At 38.0% G+C, this 13,193-nt stretch overlaps 1 long non-coding RNA gene across 2 annotated transcripts; it reads left to right on the top strand.

Annotated features, from left to right (window-relative positions):
- The first annotated feature begins 9,703 nt into the window (after positions 1-9,703).
- Positions 9,704-11,615, top strand: LOC116421673. 2 transcript variants are annotated; one of them, XR_004232153.1, is made up of 2 exons: positions 9,704-9,860; positions 10,947-11,615. It is a non-coding gene; the product is annotated as an uncharacterized LOC116421673 (long non-coding RNA). The 2 variants fall into 2 exon arrangements; XR_004232152.1 differs by lacking the exon at positions 9,704-9,860 and adding an exon at positions 10,096-10,241.
- The last annotated feature ends 1,578 nt before the right edge of the window (positions 11,616-13,193 follow it).

Raw genomic sequence — 13,193 nt, 5'->3', positions numbered from 1 at the left:
TTAAGACACGGGCATTGATCCAGAGATCAATCTGGAATTATGTCCAAGGAGTTGTAAAACTGTGTATACCCTCTGACACAACAAAACTACTGGAATATTTTGGGGGAAAGGAAAAGAGCCTATATGTTCGAAAAGATGTATAACCTCATGGGATGCTGTATGGGCATATGTATGTGTGTGTGTGTATATGTGTGTGTGTGTGCTCTATGTACAGCAGCATCGTTGGGATGGCAAAGAAGTAAAAACTGAGAGGATCCCTATAAAATTGGAAACGGCTAAACAAGTTGTAGTATGTGACTGTGATAGAATACTATTGTAAGAATTGATGAGCAGATTGATTTTAGAAAATCTTGGGAAAACCTGCATGAAATAATGTAGAATAAAATGAACAGATCCAAGAGAATGTCGTATGTGGTAACAGCAATATTGTTTGAAGAACAACAGTGAATGATTCTGAGTAATATGAACACTCAAAAAAAAAAAAACTACAAAGGAATTATGAAGGAAGATGCTATCCACCTCCAAAGAAAGAACTGATATATGGAGTGCAAGTATGTATTGCATGGTTCCATTATATTTGTGTATATACGCACTCATACATATGCATACATACATATGTGTGTATAAGTATGGTTGTATGTATGTACATCTCCGTGTGTATTGTGTACATATGTACATATGTGTATTGTGAATATACATACATATATGTACATATACACATATATGGCCTTTTCTAATTCAAGGTTGGGAGGGAAAGAGGGGAAACAACTTGAAACTCAAAAATATAACAATAAAACAAATATTTTTACAAAGACTTAGTCACTGCTCTCATGGAGCTAGCTCTAAGGTCAAAGGTCAAGATAGTTTCTATTTATCAATCAACAAACACTTATTGAGCACCAACTGGGTGAAAAGCTGATGCTAGATGCTAAGATGATAAATTTAGTTTCTGCCTTCAAGAGTTCATAGCTAACTACAGAATCCAGATATATATATATAAGAAAAGCTGCAATGTCTATAAACTTTAGGGTACACAAAGGTCTTTCTCAGTAGCCACCTATGAGATGAATAGAATGATTATCTCCATCTTGTAGATAATGAAACTAAGGCTCAAAGAAGTGGCTAACTCTGGATCCGAGATAGTGAGGACCAGAACAAAAATATAAAACCAAGTTTCCTCAGCCCTCTACCAGTGACCTTCTCACTATACTATGACTGCTTCTCATTCTATAAACAGAGAGATAATTAAATACCAACAGTAATAACAACCCCAATAGCCTTTAATCTCCACATTTTTGTCCTAGACCAGAACTTCTGCCAATAAGCCTATGAACCTTGGCAAAGGGAAAAGGAGAGTTAAAATCTGCCACCACCTCCTTCCCTCCCCCACCTCTACACCCATGCTATTTGCAGTCTCTCACCTCAGGGGCTAAAATTGGAAGCAAAAGTTAGAGGCACTGCTAGGGGCTTTGGAGTGGCTTCCCCTGCTCTGGAGCAACTCTGGGAGCTCCTGTTCCCTTGGCCCTGTTCCTCACCCCATCCCAGATTCACAGTTTGAGCTGGAAGTGATTTGAGAAGTCATTCTAGTCTAATTATCTAATTTAAACTGAGGCTTCGAAAGAAGTGATTTGCAGACAAGCAGGACAGCTTTGAAAGTGCTGTGTTAAACGTATAATATGCTTAACAAAGAAAAGCAAGCTCTATGTAGCAGAGATTCAAGGTTTCATAAGCAAATCTCCTGTGTATTGTACTTATAGAAATGCTCATTTAATATGGTGCTTGTTAAGGTTAGTATAAAAATTAAATCAATTTTTTTTAAAGAAAGAAGTGATTTGCCCAATTCAATTTTTCATAAGCCCTACTTTCTGCATCAGTCCCCATCCTCCTCCACCACTCAATTTTTTGCCATTCCGTTCTGCCTATCCCTCTTTGCCTACTAGGTTTTAGGAGCTTAGACTTTAGAACTGAAAAGGACCCTAAATATCATTTCCTGCAACTTCTCATTTTATAAATGCGGAATCTAAAACTCAGAGAAGTGATTTGCACAAAGTCACAGTAGCCAGAGCTTGTCTGTTAAAATGGACTCTTCAGTTCATCAACCTTCCATCAAGTCTTTCAACATCTCCCCTCAGTATGAATTGGGGAAATCAGAAAGAAAAAAATTAAAGAAATTCTAGTATTTAATCACAAAATCTTATATAAGAATTAGCCAAAGCTATTCCATTAAGCCTCATTTTCCTCATCTGCAAAATCAGGAGTTTGAATGAGATTTTTTACATTGCCCTTTCCAGCTATAATATTCTGATTGTAGAACAAGAGCCTTTAGGTTCCTTTCTAAGTATAAACTTAAATGATGTAATGCAGAACCAGAAATGTCACAGAAGTCAGTGTCAAATCTGGGTCCTATAAGTCAGGGGTCTCAACTCCTACAAATACAAATACAAAAAAATCTGCACTATACTTCAATAGAACACTGAGCTAATTATGGAATAAATATAATGAAAACTATCAGAGTCAGAGGAAAGAGACAGAGAGAAAAAAGACAGAGAGAGACAGAGACACAGATGACAGAGATGGGGATGGGGGAAAAACAGACCAACAGATAGATGATGATAGTGATGATGATGAGGAAGAGGAGGAGGAGGAGGAGGAGGAGGAGGAGGAGGAGGAGGAGGAGGAGGATTATGATGATGGTGTTTGGGTGATAAAACTTGGTGGATGTCAAAAACTTCATTGCAAGGGGTGAAACTTGAATTGGGATTTGAAGAATGGGTAGGGTGTATCTTGCATACACCTATTTCTGATGATGTTGCTTCCCCCATTATATTGTAAGCTTCCTGAAGGCAGGTCCTGTTTTGTATTTTTCCTTTCTTCTAAGACTACACATAATTTATCTTTTGTATATCTGGTTGTATAGAGTTTTTTGCCTATTGTCTCCCCTATTAGGCTTAGGGCTCTTTGAGAACAGGAACTGTTTTGTGACTTTGTATCCTCAGTGTCTGATACATAGTAGACACTTAATAAATACTAGTTTCCTGGTGTCAAATTCAAATAGAAACTTATACCTGTGTTCATCCTATTAATTTAGGATGCCTCAAGTTGACATTATATATGATGTATTGTATTTTTATCTATTTTGTTAAACATCTCCCAATTTACTACCAACTCATAATCTACAAGCTACAAGTCTAACACCTTCATCAGTGGACTTGATCTGGCTTGTTGAATAACTGGATGATTACAAAGAACCAAAGAAAGATCTCCAATATCTTGAGCAGACCTTACATGGTCAAGACAAATGTTTCACACAATTAGAATATATGAAAAAATAATAATCTATATGAGAGAAATGCACTAGATAGGTGTAATCAATACCACATTAAAGTATTAAGAAATAGTGAAACAAAAACTATATTTGGAGTCAGAAGACTTGGTTTCATGTCTCTGCTCTGCAACTTAGTGTGTCAGTGTTCTCATCTGTAAAATGGAAGAAAAAAGCTATGGACTTCATCCCTCAACAGGGTTGTTGTAAGGATCAAATGGAATCATATATACAAATAAAATACTTCAAAATATTATACAAATGGCAGTTGCTATGTTATGTTCTCCTCCTGCATGCATTTTATCAATATTAGAACTTAAACTCCTCCAGAAAAGGAATTATACTATAAATGTGTCTATAAATAAGCTTTGAATAATGATATTTCCAGCTGAGATGGTTTCTTGTCCCCTTTATTGGATGCACATATCTATAAAATGGTACATGAGACTTCAGTGGTAGTAAATTAATACATATTTCTATATTATCTTAAAGTTTACCAAAAAAAAAAACTTTGTTCACCATTATGGGTATAGGTATTATGGGTATAGGTATTAAAAGTTTTATCTTTATAGTTTTGTCTTATACAAAGTGTTTAACACAGGACCTAGAATATAATAGGCTCTATATGAATGTTTATTCCTCTTCTTCCCTTCCTTTGCCTTCTAAAAAAAGAAAGATCCAAAAAAGCTTACCCAAGATCTCTGTGTGTGTATCTCTCTGTCTCTCTCTGACTCTTTGTCTGTCTCTCTCTGTCTATCACTGTCTGTCTGTCTGTCTGTCTCTGTCTCTGTCTCTCTCTCTCTCTCTCTCTCTCACACACACACACACACACACACACACACAAACACGCCACCACCACCACACCCAGAAACCATCAGAAATATGTTTTGGACCCAAATCCCTTCAAATTCCAAATCCAAAGCCTTTTGTAAATTAGCATGCATGATCAGAGAATCAACAGAAAGCATATCTGCTCAATAACTTTGTCTAAACTTGATCTAATACTGGAGGCTATAACTATATGTATTAAAGGTACGAAGTACTTAAGGGGACAGGAGGAGAGAATGATATTTTTGTTCTGGATGAACATTTACTGGATATGCCAATGTTTGTTTTCAGGTACCTGCTGCTGCCCAATTCAAGGGATATCAGTGTCCTCACTATTTCTGCATGACTCATCCAGTGAACCACTCAGAAAAGTAAATGGTCAGTGTCTTCAACTCTTGGAGAGATAGCCAGATCCCTTCTAGACCCACTTCTACAAGACCAGATAAGTTGGATCCAAGCATTTGCTAGAAAGACAGAGTGGTTTAGTTGAAGGAAAAAAAAAGATTTGGATTAGGAGACCTGGGCACAACAACTCAGAAACTACCCAATTATGTAACCTAGAAAGTCATTCTCTTCTCTGGGTCTCCTTTTCTTCATCTGTAAAAAGAAGGGATTAGATTAAAAGATCTCTAAAGCCCTTTCTATTTTCACCACGTTACTGTTCTATGATTCTCACTTGCAAGATTAAGGAATAGAGATGAAGTGCATGCCTTATCCCAGATACACTGTCTTCCATATCTGACTAACTCCAATAGTTTTATTTAAAATTAAAAGATTTTCAAAGTATTTCATAGAATTATTCAAAATTAAGACAAAAACTCTTCAGGGGCTGAGATGAAAATCAAATAATAAGGTTTAACCTACTCTTACTCTCTTTTGTTAAAACAAAAAATACTATCCTATTTTAAAAGAAGAAAGAAAGGAAGAAAGAGGAGAAGGAGGGAAAGGAGAAGAAGGAGAAAGAAGGAGAAGGAAGAGTAGGGGAAGGAAGAGGAGGAGGAGGGGGAGGAGGAGAAGGAAGAAGAGAAGGAAGAGAAGGAGGAGGAGGAGGAGGAGGAGGAGGAGGAGGAGGAGGAGGAGGAGGAGGAGGAGGAGAAGGAGGAGGAGGAGGAGAAGGAGGAGGAGGAGGGATTTCATTTTTCAACTCTTCTGGTAATCACTCTTTTGAATAATGGTAATAGCTAACATTTATATAGCACTTTCAGGTTTGTAAATCGTGTGTGTGTGTGTGTGTGTGTGTGTGTGTGTGTGTGTGTGTGTGTGTGTGATTTGATTCTAACAACAATTCTGGGAGGTAGGAGATATTATTATCCCCATTTTGCAGACAAGAAAACTGAAGTAGACAGTTAAGTCTGTTAAGTGATTGCCCCGGTATCATTAGATATTAATTGTTTGTGGCAGAATTTGAACTTGAGTCTTCTTGATTCCATCTTTAAAATGAAATCTTAATACCTGACTTTTCCTATTTTCTGTGCTCCAACATTTATTTTGGTAAGGACTTAAGGGCAGCCTTTTTTCAATTGTAGTAGTCATCATTTGTGAGGACAAAAAGAGATCATGGGGAACAAGTCTGTGCTACTTCAAAAGGCTTTCATTCTTGTCCAGATTCAATTAGGAAGCCACATCATTACCATTGTGAGTCACTGCAAGGTTATAAATAAGAGATTTCACCCATACTATATGGGCATTGACATAATGCCAGCTTTTATTATGATGATTATTATTGTTTTTATAGACTAGTTAGGTTCAGAGAGTTTTACTACCAGTAGGGTTGCTTCTAGGTGATGAATATCTCTACTTAAAAAATACAGAGTATCTCCAAAATCTTGCTTTGTCTTATCAAAGCTTAAGACTGAATCAAGATTTTGGGTATACTCTCTGTACATAGTACTTAAGGTATGCAAACATACACAACATATCTATAGAGGAAGTAGAAGTATTATTATGCCCTTTTAACAGATGAGAAAACTGTGTTCAATACTTCACTCAGAAAAGGATTACTGAACTTGCACTTTCAATTCTGTCTGCCATTTACCAGCTATATTAACTCAGGCCACTAGCTTACCACTGAGCCTACTTTCCCTCTTCTGTAAATTTAGAAGAGAAAGAATTCTGGATTTAGAGTCAGAGGATTTTGCTTATAAAAAAATTTACTCGAAATTTGTCTTTTTCAAAAAGTGTTTAATTAGTTTTTTGTGGTGGCAAAAAATTGTGAATTAAAGGGATGCTCACCAATTGGGAAATGGCTGACTAAATTGTGGCATGTGATTGTGGGGGAGTACTATTATGTCTTTAGAAATGAAGAAGTAACTGGAGAAAAAACAAGGGAAGACACATGAACTGAGAAAAGATAAAGTGAGAAAAAATCATTGTTCACTGTTACAGCAATATTGTTGTAAAGATGATCAACTGAGAAATGGTTAAAGGATATGAACAATTTTCAGACAAAGAAATTGAAGCCATTTCTAGCCATATGAAAAGGTGTTTTAAATCACTATTGATCAGAGAAATGAAAAATTAAGACTACTCTGAGATACTGCTACATACCTCTCAGATTGGCTAAGGTCACAGGAAAAGATAATGACAGATGTTGAAGGGGATGTGGGAAAACTGGGACACTAATACATTGTTGGTGGAGTTGTGAACTGATCCAACCATTCTGAAGAGCAATTTGGAACCATGCCCAAAGGGCTACCAAAATGTGCATACCCTTTAATCCAGCAGTGTTTCTACTGGGCTTATATCCCAAAAAGATCTTAAAGGAGGAAAAGGACCCACATGTGCAAAAATGTTTGTGGCAGCTCTTTTTGTAGTGGCAAGAAACTGGAAACTGAGCGGATGCCCATCAGTTGGAGAACGGCTGAATACATTATGGTATATGAATGTTATGGAATATTATTATCCTATAAGAAACAATCAGCAGGATGATTTCAAAGAAGCCTGGAGAGACTTATATGAACTGATGCTGAATGAAATGAACAAAACCAGAAGATTATTGTACTTGGAAACAAGATTATAATGATGATCAATTCTGATAGATGTGGCTCTTTCCAACAATGAGATGATTGAGGTCAGTTCCAATGATCTTGTGAAGAGAGGCATCCACATCCAGAAAGAGGATTGTGGGAACTGAGTGTAGATCACAGCACAGCATTTTCACTCTTTATGTTGCTGTTTGCTTGCATTTTATTTTCTTTCTCATTTTTTCCCTTTTGATCTGATTTTCCTTGTGCACCAAGATAATTGTATAAATATGTAAACATATATTTAACATATATTTTAACATGTTTAACATATATTGGATTACTTACCATCCAGAGGAGGGGATGGAGGGAAGGGGGGAAATTTGGAACACAAGTTTCTGCAAGGGTCAAGTATGAAAAATTATCCATATATATGTTTTGAAAATGAAAAAGCTTTAATTTAAAAAAAAAAAAAAGATAAATTGTGAAAGACTTAGCTGCTGTGATTAACATAGTGATCCAAGATAGTTCCCAAGAATTCATGATGAGAAAAAAAAAAATGCAATCTAACTCCAGAGAACTGATAAACTCAAGTTTAATTAAAGTATAATTTTCTCTTTTTTTTGTAATATAATTTTGAATATGTTTTGCATATTTTCACATATATAATTGATATCTGCTTACTGCTTACCTTCTTGATAGATAGGGAAAGGAATGGGAGGGAGGAATAGAATTTGGAATTCAAATTTTTAAAGGAAATGAATGTTTAAAATAAGTAATTTTTTTTTAATTTAATCACTTTTAACTTGGGGGAGGAACCAAAGTGTCTCTAAATGCCTACCTGACACTTAAAGGAAAGCAGTAGGTAAGCATTAAAAATAGAACAGCCTAATCTGGACTAGAAGGAACCCAGGAGAGTGAAACACTGAAGCCTGAACCTCCCATTCTGTCTGCTAGCCTAGCACCATCCTGACTCCAAAAGTAGTCTGGCTGGCAACTTACAAATATTACTTTGGGTATGATTTTCATGCAAAGGGCCATAGTCCAGGAGACAAAGAATTCTGGAACTGGCAGGTTCAGCTTCCAGCTACTTAAGGCCAGACCAGGCCAAGTCAATCACTCAGCTTTTGCTTTAGGGGAGGGAAGGAGGTTAAAAGAGAAAGAGACAGAGAAACAAAGACAGAGATTGACCCTCTTCTCTGGCATAATCTAAGAATTTAGGGGAAAAAGATGAGGTTACCAGTGATTATGAGTACTTGTCTACTCTGAAACTACCTTTCTGTCTACTCTGTCTACCTCTCTGACTGCCCTCTTTCCTATCATGGCATGACTCTAACTGTAATTATGGTCTGCTGGTAGAATCCATTATAAAAATCAGTTTGACATGTAATATCTTATGTCCTGCGTAGAAAAGAAAGTAGAATAATGAAAAGACAATTCAATCTGAAATCTTAGAGTTCTGGGGGTGTCACCTCAGACTAGTTCCTGTCTCTGGAAATCATTTTGCTGAACCCTTAAGCACTAATGATTCTGGGATTTTGTCCTTGACTCAGAGTGGGGTTCATGAAGAAGGTGAGAGAAAAGAGAGCTCCTCTATTGGAGGAAATAGTGCCATTTAGTGTGTTTTGGAGGTGACAGATTTAAAGTATCAGCTCCTCCACTCAGTATCATCATAAGGAAAAAAATTTCCCTAGAGTACAGCATGGTATGTCTGATTTTCCTCTGAACCCTGTCAAGCAATGTCAACTGAAGAATCACAATTACAGTGGTCAAAAAGGAAAGCAAATTTCAATAATAAATCTGCCCCCATCCAGAATTCATATCCCCTCTACCTCTCTCTTGCAATCTGTTCTCTCTAATATGTCTCCTTAATCTCTCTTTTTCCTTCTCCCCATTATTTCTTTCCCCAATTTCTTTCTCCCTAATAATTTCCCTTTTCAATCTTACTCCATTAAGTCTCTCCCCAATAATTTTATCTCGTCCTCCCATCTGTCTTTCTGTCTCCATCTTCATTTCTGTGTTTTTGTCTGTCCCTCTTCCTCATATACCTACATATATGAGTATATATTGTACATGCATGTATACACACACAATTCTAAATCAGGCTTCTGCTACTTTTCACCCTTCTGCTGAAGAAACACTTTTATAAACGACTTTAGAATTCTAGAAAAAATAGGAAGTACTATGAGATCTAGAAGACATCTAGAGGATCATTTAATACAAGGGTTCTTAACCTGGGATTCCCACACTAATTTAAAAAAAATTAATAGCTGTATTTCAGTATAATTGGCGTGTTTTGTTATACTACGAACATTTAAAAAAACATTCTTTTGAGAAGGAATCAGATTGCCAAGAAGGTCCATGGCACAAAAAAGGTTAAGCGCCGCAATTCAACATCCTTACAGCTGAGCAAAATGAGTACCGGTGTGACTAAGGTACCACTGTTGGAATGATCTCTCGAGGTTTCTCGGACATCCCACCGCTTGCCTCTCAGGCTCACTCCTTTGACATATTTTCTCTGCCACCCGCGGTGACCCCCCCCCCTTCATCTCCGCATGGTCCAGCGCCCCAGCAGCGTTGAGCTTTTGCTATCCTTTCAGAGGGGGCAGGGCAGACGGTGAAGGAGCGGAGTGGGGAAAGGCTCTGTGAGTGACCCAGAACGGAAAGACTCCAGTCTGGGTCCTAATGCGGGTGGCGTCTCCTTTGACAGGCAACGTTTGGGGACAACAGCGGAGACAAGAGATAAGGTAACATACCAGAGCAGATTTGGGACTCTCACACAGATACCTCCCGTTCCCAACAGGAAACAGGGAGCTATTTAAGAGACCCTATCGATTACTTTATCTTTCTCTGTAGAAAGCCTCTTGTGGAAAGACAAAAGATGATACTCTTCAATGATAGGAGCCGACACGGTACAAAAATACAAACGGCATATAAACAGGAGACACCCAATGAGAGCCCCCAAACCAGACAAAGCACAGATTTAAACCGACGTGGACATAAAGCACAGGCCCGTATAGAAAAGGCACTTTTATTATATGCGCCCGGAGTGTCGCGTGCACAATTAACATGCCTCGCTCGACAGAGTTCAGACTTCGTTGGCGTGTGTCTTTTGGTTTGGTTAAGAGGTATAGGATGCGTACTGCCCCATTTCCCGGCTTCTCTCTTGCTCCTATTGAATGTTGTTATTGGTATCATTGTTTTTGGTTTTGTTCTTTTCGCTTTTTTCCCTTCGCTAATTTTCCATCTCTAAGATGTCCACAATCAGCGAACATAGAGAAACATGTCCTGCTCAGAGTCGCATTTTAGAAGACATAAAGTAGGGAAAGAGAATGGATCAGAATGCTCGGAACCTTTTAAGGTCTCCTTGTTCTTGTTTCCCAAGAACCAAGGGAACCAAGGGGAGGTCCAACTCCGTGAACTCAATTGAAGAGAACAGAGAGCTGATATCTCAAGATTCCCGGCCCGCTGCAGGCGCGGCGGAACATATCCCAAAGCTCCCGTCCAATTATCTGTACTGTGAAGCCTCCAGCTAGACCTGCAGAAATGCTGGAAAATTCAGTCCTGTCGTGGGGGAAATTTTTGGCGGCTTGGCTCCCTCAAGAGAAGTCCGCTTCCCAAGTACCCTAGCTTAATTCTAGCTAAATAGATGTATTCTAGGGGGGAAAAATAATAAAGATATGCACGTATGTATATGATTATACAAACACACTTTTGCCCCCCTTCTTTTCGGTTCCATTTTCACTGGAGATCGTTCTCCTTTTCTTAGTCCAGAACTGTGACCTTAAGTTGGTTCCACTTATTAAGGGGTCGTTGTTTGTTCTTTTTTCCAGGAATTATCCGAAGGTAACAAAGTCGGAGAATTCGATGCGACTTGCACGTATCTGTTTGGAAGAAAGTGGTGAGATCTAGGCTCCTCCGCCACTAGGAGAAAATTGAAGAAGGGGAGCAACTTCAAAGTCAGGGAACCGGAGCCTTCTTGGTCACCCTCTGCCTCAGCCTTTAAATCCGACAGCCTTTGGTTGGAGTCCCAGTCCCAGGAGAAGAAAGTTCACCGGTGGGGATTGATAACATTGTTTTTATTATATAACATATTATAGGATTTTATGATTTAAAGCTGAAACGGACCTTAATATGTTCTATTATAAATATTATATATTTAATGCATGCATTTAAGAATACATAGTAAAATAATTTTTAAAAAAGTAAAATCTTCCACTAAGACACTCCCCCTGTGTGGCTTGAGAGGGAGCTGACCGTATACCAAAGCTTTACCAATGGAGCACTAGGTCTGGTAGGTCCAATAGAATTGGAAGGGCTGAGGGTTATGTACTAGATTGAGCAAATGTGGAGAACCTACTAGAGAAAGGGTCTTCATGAAACCATCTACTAAGATGTGAGAGGCAGAGCTCCTGCTGAGGTGGAGAAAAAAGCACAAGCTGTTGAAATCTCAGGCCCTTTATAATCTATGTAATAAAAATTATTTGTTTCTATGTAATATACACATATGACTTATTAATATATAAACAGCATCCCAAAAGTTTTGGTGCAATTTCAAGTATTGAAGCTCTTGAAACTGTACCAGAATTTCTGGACACCCGAGATCTATTACATGCATATACTATAGTATATGTAATATATATAATCTGACATTATGAACTATCATATAGATTATATTTTCATATATCCTATGAGAGGCAGCAAGACTGTCTCATAGAGGCTTCGATATCAAGATGACCTAGATTCAAGTCCTGATTGACAAGAACTGGTCGTCTGACCCAAGAACTTCTCAGTAACTCCCAATAAAACTCTAAGAGGATAAATTAATTACAGATGAGTTGCCTACCTACACTGCTTGAAGGAACTTCCCACACTGATGAAATCACAAGTCTGGACCACCATCTCCCTGAAATTATAAGGTGTTATGAAATAATTACAATTTATATGTATGGAGAATATGTGTCCACGATATATTCTAAATCCATTATTTCATTTAATGCTCAAAACAATCCTGTAAGGATAACAAGGCAAAAGTAATTAGAAATATGTGCGTATCAGGGAAACGGATGAAAGTGTGGGTGTATGGAAAGAGTCTAAAAAGTCAGTGCAGTTTAAAACTTTTTGAAGGTTATATAATATGGCTATATAATTATAATAATATTGTTGAATGCATGTATTATATATTTTCCCCTTCTGGATCTATTTCAACAAGGTAGAGAATCCTGGGCGTGAAAATTCTCTTTCGCGATGTAGATCTGCAATTCATCCAATTAGTGGTTAGGGACGCACCACGGGTTCAAAAATAATAATAGTTCATGGCTATATTTTCTTTAAGGTTTTATAGAATGCTTTATGTACAATATCTCGTTGGGATCTTCGCATCAATCGTATGAACTACATTTCATCCTCATTTTACAAATGAGAAAAATGCAATTTAGAGAATCTGAAGTGATTGGCCCAAGGTCACACAAAGAATTACTCAAGTGTAATTAATCCTGCGGCGTCAGAAAGCCTGGATCCTTGTCTCTGCTTCAAGCACAGTGCTGGCAGGTGGATGCTGGAAGATTGGGCGAAGTTGAAGAGAGGACTTGAAAAATAGGAGGAGAGGATACTTTTGATCCGAGAGCACGCCAAGGGTGCACCGAAGAAACCCCGATGCCTCCTCCTTTGGTTCTTGGGTTAGGGAGCTAAAGGCGGGTTGGGAGAAAGAAGTTGTACCGAGTCAGTACAAATCACCTCCTGTTTGTCGGGCAGTGGCAAAAGTTAACAGGATTTGAACTTAGCGTTCCAGGCTCGAACTGGGGCTCTGCCATTAACAAACTAATTAACAAGTGATGTCACTTCTCAAATGGGGATAATCCCTTCACACAAATTTCAGCAGGCTATTTGTGAGGATTAGAATAAGTATAAAGCACTTTGTAAAACATAAGGTACTATATTGGGCGCCAGTAATTATTGGAGGCAGCTCAGTGAAGTAAAAACAATTCGAATTTGAGCTGAAGAGAGAAGACAAAAGTTCGGATCCCACCAAGACATTCGAAGTCCTTGGGCTAATCCACTTTCCATTTATGAAATGATCT

Source organism: Sarcophilus harrisii, chromosome 2, assembly GCF_902635505.1.
Source record: "Sarcophilus harrisii chromosome 2, mSarHar1.11, whole genome shotgun sequence".
NCBI classification, from domain to species: domain Eukaryota; kingdom Metazoa; phylum Chordata; class Mammalia; order Dasyuromorphia; family Dasyuridae; genus Sarcophilus; species Sarcophilus harrisii.
Note: the sequence above shows the minus strand (reverse complement) of the source record. Positions and strands in the feature narration are given on the sequence as shown.